This window comes from Pagrus major, chromosome 7, assembly GCF_040436345.1.
Source record: "Pagrus major chromosome 7, Pma_NU_1.0".
NCBI classification, from domain to species: Eukaryota; Metazoa; Chordata; class Actinopteri; order Spariformes; family Sparidae; genus Pagrus; species Pagrus major.
In genome coordinates, this window is record NC_133221.1 from 25,915,986 (window position 1) to 25,928,417 (window position 12,432).

A 12,432-nucleotide genomic window follows, 5' to 3' on the forward strand; every position below is an offset into this window, starting at 1 on the left:
TCAGGCAGGATATCTTACAGGGTAACAATAAACTTTATTGTCTAAAATACACTTAAGAAGATATTAAAGGGGATTGCTCTCCCAACACACGTACAGATCACTGAAAAATATTGAAGTTATAAAACATACAGAAATTCAAATGAAATTTCATTTAAATGAAATTTCCTCTGAGCAATTGTAATTCCATTTCCACAGTGTTTTTAATATCTTTAATGTATTTAAAAATCATCGTTATACGATGATTAGCACACTTTAGACGTTCCTTAAGATTCTTATGTATTATATATTCTTTGTACCAAAAAAACCCTGAACATTCACTGGTAATAGCACATAAAATGGCTGCCACCGCTTTCCTGAGACTAAGAATTATTAAACCACTTAAGTTTTTAAAAATGTAAATGTCCATCGATTTTTGTTAGATTTATACTTATCTGAGAATTATTAAAATTGGACTTTAAGTGACTGTTGAACTGAAGTATTTGAAGTGTACGTCTCCTGATTAACAGCTGTGATTTGCTCTGACTTGTGTAAGATTATTGTGGCCCAGAGGCATGTTTATTAAGTTACACAGATTCTTTTTGGCAGCTCCAAAATCCACTGCCTGGAGTCTGTCTGCTTGGCTTTTAACTCTTTGTCAGGGTTAGGTTGCTCTCTTCCTTATTGGGAAGGAGTCTCTCTCTCTCTCTCTCTCTCTCTCTCTCTCTCTCACACTCACACACACACACACACACACACACACACACACACACACACACACACACACACACACACACACACACACGCGTAGAGAGTGCTGTAACTTAATTGTCTTGGTTGGAACATGACCAAGGGTTTTTGCAGCTACTTTTTTCCCCTGCAGGCCTGAACACTATCCTCATTGCTCCACCTCACCCTCTCCTGCTGAAGCGAGATACAGGCTTCACCTCAGCTGTGTTTGCTGTTCTTTCCTCTGCTATGATTTCTGACCCACATATTCAAACTCATTATCTTATCTTCGAGGCTCTGTGAACTTTGTGTTATGGCCAAGCTCATTAGTTGCGGGATATTCCTGCATTGTGTATTATTGCTTTTGTCTGGTTTCGGTCCTGCCCTGCTGTAAATGCTGTAAACAGCTCTGCAGAGCGCCACACTTACAAGAGGTGGCCGCTCCAAGGGGCTCAAAGGCCCACGGGAAAGTGTGTGGAATACTTTATGGCTCCTCTGCCAGCTTCTTATTCATATGTGTAAAATGTTTTGGTGCATTGCAGTTCCTCTTTTACCCTGACAGTCTTGCAATAAACAGAACTGTAAAATGCAAAGACCTGATTTTATCTGAGTATAGCAGATTAAGAGCATCAGATTTGCCTCACTTGAGTTAAATATTTCAGAAACACTATTTTGTAGCGAGTTTTGCTTTGATTATCAGCTTGATAACTGACTCCACTGCAGTATCAGTGCATGTATGATCTAGGGCTGATTTCCCAAGAAGCCCAGAGAAGAAGGAACCCACATATTCTGCAAGTATAAGTACTACAAACAGTGAGGAAAGATGTGTTGGATACTAAACGTACCACATATTGATTAACCCTCTAGAATACATTTGATTTGCGCTGACTGAATATATCTTTATGAATTGTGTAAATCTACAGCAGCAATCAGTCCAAAATAAATGGCCTTTGGAAGGAAAAAATATATCTGAATATCGACAATTTACTTAAAATGTCATGGATTTAGTTTACAGCACATACAGTATATTGACAGTTGCGCTCAGTGAACGACTTCATAGGTTTCCCATACTTGTTTATTACTTCATCAGTCATGCTGATACGGGGAAGGAGACGGGGGTCTATAGAGTGATTAATAGTCTGTTCCTCCACCTGTGGAGGTGGTTCTCATTCCTGGCACTGATAGTATGAATGAACAGAATAGGGGCTACTCTTTGAATCTGCTGCCATCTCATGGCTGCTTGCTGCACAGTTCAAAGTAACAACTGCTCCCTCAATCTTCTGCTACCTTACCTGTAACAACTGTATTACCGTAATCAGACAACAAAGGTAAATTAAATTAAATTAGGGTCCTGCCTCCTTGTTGTTCTCACTTTTAAGGTATTCTAAAGGCAGTGTTTCTGCTTTTTTCTGTAGATAACAACAGCAGGTCATACGGAGTTCAAGTCAGCTGCTCATTATTCTATTGCCCAAGGTCGGCCCTATAGTGCAAGGGCCCAGTTCTAGAAACACATAACACATCAATTGTTTGTTTGGCCGGGCATCTGAGACTTATCTGTTTTTGGTCTGAAGGTTGGTGATGAATGAAACATGATACAGCATAAAGAAGAAGAAGAGGCAGATGGAAACAAGTAACACTTGGAGATAACTGTTGCAGCACTGTTTTTGTGCGTCTGTGTTGAGGTCAGGATCAGTACAAGACTGACCAGTACCAGCTCTCCCACGTAATGATTGTTCTAACTCTTTGGCGCTTATTATTTCTGTCTGTGCTGATGGTGTACTTCTGTTCGTTACCCCCGGCAGTATCAGTGTGTCCTTCAGCTCTCTTTTCTGCAGAGATGCAGTAAGGTTAGAGAGATGGTTTAGAGTTAGGGTAGGGAAGACTATCTCTCTAAGTGTTAGGTTTGGGCACTGAACTCCAATGGTTAGGGTTAGGGGTTAACAACGCAGGTTCCAGCTGGGCTGACACTGACTTCATGTTTCCTTATATGGCCCAATGGAGGATCACATAGTTACTTTACTACCATCAAGCATGCAGAGATATTTAATTCCTCCGTCATTTTGACTGAACTAAACATGGAGCACGGATATCAAGAAGTTTGTACTTGTGTTTCAACTTAATCTGTTCAGGAGTCTTAAAACTTCCAGTCTCAAACTGCTATGACAAGTAGGTACACTAGGGGGCGCAGATGCTCCAACACTAAGTATAGGGAGGTGGCTCCACCAGCTGATCACCTCCTCCTCCTAAATCCATGGGGTCCAAACCTGAACTCAGCCCTCAAGCCGCCCTCCTCCTCCTCATCTTCTCTGGGGCCACAATCATCACATAATAGAATCACAGCAGACGGAGGTAATTATCATTCAAATACATACTTTAGACATGAAAAACAACCTCAACTCTGGCAAAATGTGCTGTCACAGAGGTATTTTAGCTTAATGATGTTTTTTTTTTATGGTGCATCTGCTCTTCCCAAAGAAAAACAGAGCTAAGAGTGACAGGAATGAAGAATGAGCGGGGGGAGGCAGTGAGATTGATTTAAGCCAGAAATAATATGAGCCCATCATAATCACCCCGATCATTAAAAGGAAGAAAACTGGGAGGGACACAATGAAAGGAGGGCGGTGGTTCATGCACATTCATATTTAATTTGTCATTTGAGCTGCTGTTGCATCAGGTCTTGTCATTCTAGCGACTCAGTAGCCAGTGCAGAGTCTGTTGCGACGCTGCGGTGAGCTGCTGGGGTTATTGTGTTGCCAAGGGCAGCGGCTCCATCGCAACCCAGTAGGTCATGGGGGGTGAGAATATCTGGGTTATGATAATATAATCTCTTTCACCCATGATCGCACCTACTGTATATGCAGAGGGCTGCAATGAAGGGATAAGGGTGTGTGCGCGTGTGTGTGTGTGTATGCACGTGCCTTGAGGCCTGCTAAGTAAGTAAATGCGGATGGGGGGTTATCCCATCTGGTGTGTGTGTGTTGCCTCCCCGCACCCCACCCTGTCCATCTCCAGATTAAGAGGCCATTGCTCAGTCCCTGACCCAGAATTCTTACCCCATCCTATCCACACCCTTCTTTCTCGCTAAATGCCCCCCCCCGCCAATCACCCCCATTTCCTCCTCAGGACAGACGGCCTCGTGGGAGAGGCACGGGGTGAGGTCTCCATTAGCAGGCCTGCCCCCAGTGTGTGGCTGTTGTGTTGCATTCATGGACCCATACTAAAGAAAAATGGGAGTTAAAAGCGATTGTGTCAGCTGTGGATTTGGATGGAGGGGGGTTAATGTTTTACGGGGGCACAGGGTTACTCTCAGCCCCACATGGGGTTAAAATGTGTTTCCACATGAAAATGGCATTCAGTCTTAATCTTTGCATATGCTGTATGTCACCAATTTATGCTGTCATTGGTGCAGATGGGGGAAATCCGGATTACAAAGTGACCAATACTGAATTTTTGGTTTAAAAATCTTAATATGATATAAAGCATCTATCAACACCAACTGCTGATGGTACAGTGATATACTCTGCGCATGCACACGCACCACTGGGCTCATTTTGGTCTCACATGTGTGCCAGCATGTTCTGAAATAGATTTTTCATGATGCAGTAACCCAGATCTTCCATATATATGTGCACCCCCTTCCCCATATATCCATCTGCTCTACCTCTGCCACTCCTTCAGCTCCCCTGCTGCCCCTGACTCATCCTGGATCCACTCTGCTGTCCCCACTACACCCACCCATCCATCCATCCATCCATCCATCCATCCATGCCTCCAAACACAGACTCTCTCCTTAGGCGCTGACCCACTGGAGGCTTTGTTTGAATCCAGGCCACACCCAGTGTAGAGGACCCAGTTTTGTCTTGTTTGTCACACCAAACAGAGCTGGAGGCTCTGCCAGACAGCTAAACCTCCACAAACACCATTCAGACACCAAAACATGGTCCAGCCCTCTGTGCACAAAGCGTGTTAACACGGGATGTAATGGATCTTCTATGACATCCGAACAATAAGATATGGCTACATCTAAAACCTTGACGAAGACAAGAAGCTGCCCCAAGTAACAGACAGTACACGCTCATTTGTGAGACGTCTTTAATCACCCCAGTAGCACAGAGTGTGCCTCTCTTCCCTTTTTCAGTACCAATTACCATCATTGACAGTGATGAATTTTGATTTTGACACGTTGGCTTTCACGCAGCGTTGTCGCCCCACGCTGTAACAGTGAGAAGGCTTGTTTGAGACAGAGCCGGGGAAATAACGACGCAACATATGGGGCTTTATGATCGAACTGTAAGCATCCAAAATACTTTCACTTTAATGGAAAGCATGCCCCATCAAGTAGGGTGTGGGAGGCAGCATCTAAAAGCCATTAACGGCCAGGCTTCCACTGAATCCTTAATGACTACATGTTGAAAATAATGCGTCCAGAACTGCACCAGTGTTTGAAATGATTGTTGATCAAATGGGAAAAATGGCAAATGTTGCCCTTTGGCTTTCCCTCTATTTCCAAAACTAAACACTATTTGTCTGAGAGACAACTGCATGTTGTTTGAATAATTCCTCCACCTGATTCTCAACCATCCTTGGGGCTAATTTGGAAACGACTCATGAAATTTCAAGTTCTCCATTTTAATTTCCTCAAGTGTCTACTCCCATTATCGCAGAAATTAAGCTATAATCCATTGTATGGCAAATTGAATAAATTGGTTTGGGGATTTAAGACGTACCTTATTTATGAGGTGATTGTGCCCTGTGGCAAGCCACATTTCTCATTTCAAAAAAGATTATGGTTCCTTAATTGATAAGATAAACAAGCCATTATGTGGATTCTTTGGTAGACCTTGCAAACTGAATTGAGTTTATTTCCTCCCTGTCGTGTAACACTAATCCATCTCCCCGTTTCTTAATGTAGTGCATGTAACAAGGCAACATTGTTATCAGACCCTTTCAATTATGATGTGTACTCCAGGCTAAATAATTATGTGTGCTCAAAGCGGAAACATCTTTCCTTGCTTTTGGACTGCATGTTAAAGTGGGCCTATTAAAGTTACATTATTTGGACTTGCTTTCATGATGCGAATGGTGTAAATGGGAGTGCTGGAACAGAGACAGCGGCATGGAAATCCATTAAGGGCCAGTAGGGAGAGGAAGGTGGGGGCTGCCACTGGGAAAACGGTGGGGAGGTTGGTACGAGGGGACATGTAGCAGAGGTAGATTGCCCTAATTGGCGCTTTCGGTCGTCTTGTCGCATACCTGCTTAATTGGCGTGCCGAGGGGTCGGGGAGAATATAAGCAGGGGGCTCAGGAGTGGGTGGCTTACCACTGCAAGTGTGGGAATCATGTTTGTGCGAGCGGTGGCAGGGATTGACGGAGCTCGAAGCGCATCTTTCCGAGAAGTAGATAGAACGTCAGCTCATCAGCATAAAGCATTAAACATTTACGCTGACCTACAAAGGCTGACAGCCCTCCCTTCAGTCACACCCATCACCTCTCCTGCCTCTGCTTCATATCCTTCATATTCTGTCTCCCCTCACACTCAGGCATATCAGCTGTTTTTTCTTTGGTTGATAATGAGGACTCGGCAAGGGGAAAACTAGAGAAATTGCTGGTTTGGGTGGAGAATGAGGGATGGTGGGCTGTGCTCTTGTGAAAATAAAAGGGGCTCTTTTGGTTTTAGACAAGTGGCAAATCTGTTGCTGTTTGTATGCTCCCCCCCTCAATCAACCACTCGACTCTGTTAAACAAGGGGGATAGCTTCAATGCCCTTCTTTTATTTGGGAGAAAAAGGAAGTCCAAGTTGAAAACTTCTGGTGTTAGCCGTCTTTGCCAACAGCTAAAATCTTCAAATGCTTTCATTATTTCTCATTAGTTTGGGCTTCAGAGGAGAATTTTATTGTTAACTGAAGGTCTAAATGCTTTATCCAAGGCTTTTGCCTTCTAACAAGAATAATTTCTGGGGAGAATCCAATGTGGGTATGAGCAGCCTCTGTTTGCAATTTGTCTAATGAAATGGATGCATTTTAAAATCAAAATCCTACTGTGTCTTTAATTACATTGGCATGAATATATCAGCAGCTGCATCCGGGAAAATGTCAACACCAATGTTTGCCTTCACGAGTTTTAACTCCATGCGTCATGATTTAATGCAGAAAGCATCCCATGAAGATGCAGCAGCTGTAGCTTTTACTCATGCAGCTCCGTGGTTTTTAGGGAAACAAATGGGTGAGATGCGGACTGTTTATCATGATCGACTGCAGATGTCTTTTTGTGGCCAGTGCACTCTGCTGTGGAAATGGTTTGGGCAGTGAGAGAGGGAAGAAAAATACAACAAGGATAAAAAGGGGAAATGAGAGTCTCTCTCGGTCTGTCTCTCTCGTTCTCTTTCTTTCTCGGTCCATCGGTGGTCTGTAATAGACGTGATGGAAATTGATTTCCAGGTGAATTATTTCGTGTGCCTCTCGGTCTCGGGGAGACAATAATCTGTCCCCTTCCCCCCTCCCAGAGAGGCCTGTGTGACTCTCAGGCTGTCCTTTGCCGTGTCGTCTTCCAGGAAGGACTGCCTTAATTGTTCGTTTCAATATTCTGCACTGATTCTGTGACACGTTCACCTCAAGCCCCACGCTCAGCGTTGAGCACTACCTGTCTATTAGGCAGCTGATTTGCTGATCGATAAGATGGAGAGCGATGTTAGGAAAGAGCGAAGCCAGAAAAAGAACGATTTTAAAGGGCAAGAGTGCCCAAATCATTTCTCTCGGTTCTTCCATCTACAAATCATCGCCTTGTTAATCCCCTTCAAATCTTATCCGTCTGGGTAAATGCCAACGCAGTTTTTGTGAGTTTTAGAAGGAAAACAGCCACAAAAAACATGCATAATGTTCAGGCCTGTGAACCGGGTTTTATCGTCAGCATTGGCCTCTGTTTTCCTAGGTCTTGATCATTCCTTGGGGGTCATTTTCTTTGTTTCTTCTTTACGGAGCCAAAGCTGAAGCTAAAAGGCTACAGTGTGCTTTATCGACAACAGAGGAAGGGGTAGTCGATGAGTCAACATTATTGACCTGGGGATATGGGACTGAGCAAAGATAAACTCTGCTGAAGGGATGATCAAGCTTACTCTAAGTTATGTCTTGCATCATCAGCTATTTGGGCTTTGAAGCCAAATCCTGCTATGAGCCAAGGTCAGACATCTGGGCTTTACAGGCTGTGTTGTATTTGAGTTACATTGCTCAGTATATTCCATTGTATAATATACATATATATATATATATATATATATATATATATATGTATATATATATATATATATATATATATATATATATATATATATATATATATATATATATATATATATATATGCACACACACACACACACACACACACACACACACTAAGACATGACACGTAGTGTTTGGTATTATTTAAAGCCTTAAAACAAATAACACAAAAGCATATATTATGATACAGCTAGATAAAGCCAATCTGAATGGCTTGTTCTTCCTGCAAAATCTGGATGATGACCCTCAAGGTGCGGTCAGCTCATGGTGTTTTTAAAAGCAATGTCTCTACAGGCACATTCACTTTAGATAGCACTACTGAGGATGAGCAATTCGTGGCCATGGCTTCTTGGGTTTTTTGGCACCTAAGCCAAGATAATTGTTAATCTCCAACTTTGACAGCACACAGGTAGTGAAGTAAAGGGAAGTAATGCTGGAAAAAGGTCAGCACCATACCAGGCAATTAAGTTTAAAGCAGGATAGCTTTGGGTCTTGTGATGGGGCTTTGGCTTGAGTTGATAATTGTTGATAGTAATTGTTGATAGTGACTGTTAATCGGTTCCTCAAGGAATATTTTGGACCATTTACACATATCGGACTATTGGTCAATTTGCATAGACACACACATTCCCACATACTTTGCTAACGGCTTCACTAGCTAGTAATCTGAGGTAAAAAAATTAAACTCAACAAAGCTTGGTGTGGAAATTTCCCCCAGAATGGCATTAAAGTCATATGTAAATTGTGTGATGTTATTCTTCAGTTCAGTAGTAGTATTAGCTATACCGCATTAATAACAAGCATCTGGCTGCCATAGCCAGGGATGGCTTTCAAAAAAAGCTCACATCGGAGAATGTCTGAGGGGAAGGTCCGTCCCAGTTCGTGTGATTATGACTGATTTGCTGCCAGTCAGTGTGATCGAAGACAAGCAATTCAAAAAGCTAGTTCGGTACCTTGAGTCCGAGTATGTTATGCCATTGATAAACACTTTGATGAGAAGAAGGGTTGAACTAAAAGTCAAGCTACACAGGACAGGCAAGCTTGCTCTGACAGCCAACTGCAGGACATTTCTCACAAACGGAAGCTACATCTCAACTATTTCATCACTTCATCAATGTTGACTGGGACCTTCTCACTCAGAGCCTCTCCATCCGGCACAAGCCAGAAAATCTCGTAGAGAAGCCCATTGAGTCATTCAAGTGCCGGACTAAAAGAAGAGTGCCTCTTGTATTTCACGTCACTTAGCATTTCTTCCTAAATATGAAGCGGTAAGTTACTGGTTAATGGGTGTCAGGCCATTGAAGGCTAAATTAACCGAGACTGACAATCCTACAAAGAAAACAAATGAAGGTTTTTAATATCAACAATCATCACCACGTTAGTTCTTAGGCATGAGTTCCATTAGCGCTAACAAAAAGCAAGGGCTGCAGCACATGAATATTTTCATTAACAGTTAATCCGTCAGTTTTTAGCTTTGATTAATCCATTAATCACTTGCTCGCAGAATTACAGAAAATAGTGAAAAATGTCCATCAAAATCACTAAGCACCACATGTGCTGTAAAGCCCAATTGTAGATCTTGATGAAACAAATGATTTTGCATTCAATGCATGTATTCAATTTCTTCCACTTGTATGTTAGTGCGACACCTCAGGACATACATGTTGGCTGCTGATAAGATACTCTGAGCCAGAGCTCATCCAGCTGTGTTTCACTTCCTTGGCCTCATCCAGAGGTTGGAGCCGGAAGGCCAGGCAGGCAGGCAGGCTGTCTCACCCCAGCAAGAAGAGCCCCCTTGGGGGCTATCACAGCAGAAACACCCCCCTCTCCCAATCTGAACCACGCACAAGCCGAGGAGCCTGACATCACCTCTCAGACCTGCCAGCGCAGCGTGCACCATACAACGATGTAGACACACACATCAACCTACACACACCACTCTCCTCTGTAGACAGCGGGGTCTTGAGGGTTACGCTGCTCAATTTCTCTCCCTCTTTTTCCTCTCCGGTTCTTCCTCTATCTTGGCAGAAGCTGCTTTCACCTCTCCCACCAGCCATTACCCTCTTTGCCGTCTCTCCCTTACTCTCACCCTTTCAACTCCTCGCTGTCATTCCAGCTCCCCCGTGTTTTCTCCTCTCTCTCTCTCTGTTCATTCAGCCTTGTCAAGCTCTTAACATCTAATCCCTCCTTTTTCTTTCCTACTGCACCTGAATTGTTTTAGTATCTCTCTCGCTTTCTCTCTTCTCACACCTCTTCCCCCCTTCAAAACTCACACATCTTCTCCCCCTGTTGAGACAGTCGGTCTGTTCCAGCAGCCTGGCCTACTCCCCACCCCACCCCACCCCACTCCCCCTCTCACAGTCTACCACTCTGCTCTTTCAACTCTGCACTAATTTGCCTCCTCCTCCTCTGAGCTCGGCCCTGGCTCCAGCTCCTTTTCCCCTGAGATGTGATTGCCTGAGTGTATGTGAGAGCGAGTGTGAGATAGAGTGTGTGTGTGTGGAGAAGTTTGATTGTGTGTGCCTGTCTGTGATAGAAAGTGCATATAGTTGAGTTCAACAGTTAGACTTCAGTTTTGTATGTGTGTATGTGTGTGTGTGTGTGTGTGTGTGTGTGTGTGTGTGTGTGTGGCTGTTCTTTCAGCCCATCTTTTCTCCATGTAATGAAGCCGATTGCATTAGCCGGATGTGGGTGTCTTGGGATCTTGATAGAAGTAAGCCACAGGTTTACCCCCCTCATACATACACACGCGCACACACACACACACACACTCTGCCCCACCGTCTCCCTTAGGGCAACTCACCAGCTAGCAAATCATTTATCACGCAGTAATGGCTCTGATGATCTCTCTCCCTCTCCCCATCTCTCCACTTAAGGGGTTTGCCCTAGATTCTCAATCACAGGCCAGCTATAGCCCCACAGCACACACACACACACACACACACACACACACACACACACACACACACACACACACACACACACAGGATTTCCAGGGTGTGCGCACATGTTCAAAACGTGCTAAAGCTGCTCAAGGCGTGATTCTTATCGAAATATGTCTATCAGTTGAAATCAAGATGTCGGGCTATAGAGGACCGGTCGGAGATATGCACAATTTGTCCAAATGAAAGTGAGCTTTCATATTTGGAAACCTGTGCAAAGGGAAAGCTATCGTGTTAAGAGAATAAGTGGTATCAGTAGCAACAACTAAAGCTGCAACAATTAATGGATTAGTTGATAAGTTGTCAACTTGTAAATTAATCGGCAACTAGAATGGCACTCAGTAGAGCGCATACCTCCGCCAAGGCCCAACAGTCCCCTTTTGTTCTCACTAAAACACATAGATACCAGCCACCTAAATACGGCTGATTTTATTCATCAAGATCCATGCATTATTCTTTGACAAATAAAAGAAAACACACACCCAAACACCCTGTCTTGCAAATTTAAAGAAAATGAGAAAAAATTCGTGGATCTGTTCATTTATCTGGATCTGCACCAAAAATGAATGGGGTCTATTGGGGTCTATGGGGGCCTAGACCCATCCTCCATCCAAGTTTCAAGGAAATATGTTTTTTGTGTAATCCTGCTGACCAACCAACCAACCAACAGGGTTTCACTAAACTGAATATCTTTGGGTTATGGACAAAACAAGACATCTGAGGACGCCATCTTGGGCTGCGGGAAACACTAAAACACATTTTATAGACAAAGCAACTAATCAATTTATTGCTAGTTGAAGCCCTAGCAACAACAATTTTGATTGGTAAACAGTTCATTGTTTAAGTATAATGGGAACCATCATTCCTGACCCATCTTAGCTCAAGGTCCCAGCGTTTTCAAAAGCTTTCAGCCACATCCCACAATTTGAATCCTTGGAAGTCAGCTGATGAAAACTTAATTGATTGAAAGCTCAAAATATGAAAATGGGCCATAAGGTTAATCATTAAAACCATAAAAAACACAATTATGCAACAGACTTACTGGTTTTATTTTGGGAAATATGGTTTGTACTGTAAATATGAAGCTACAGCCAGCAGCTGGCTAGCTTAGCATAAAGACTGGACACGGGGAAATAGCTAACCTACATTTGTAAAAGGGTAACAAATACCACCTTACACCACCTCTAATTAGCTAACTAATTAACATGTTATAGCTTGTTTGTTTAATCTGTACAAAAAACAAAGTGTAAACACAAGACGATGTGGTTTTATAGGTGTTTTGCTTCTATTTTTGATACAGGAATGATTCTTTCAAAAGGTTTTTTTTTTTAATTTACTATTTTAAATATTTTGTGTTTGGAAAGTCTTTCAGTGGAAGAATCAGGTGCACATGAGCTTGATTAATGTGTTTGGTTTGTGTCGTAAGTGTAGGAGTAGTGTGTGGTTAACTTTAACATTAATAGTCACTAAGGCTGACAGGCAAAGAAAAGAATCAAATCAAAGCAGAGAA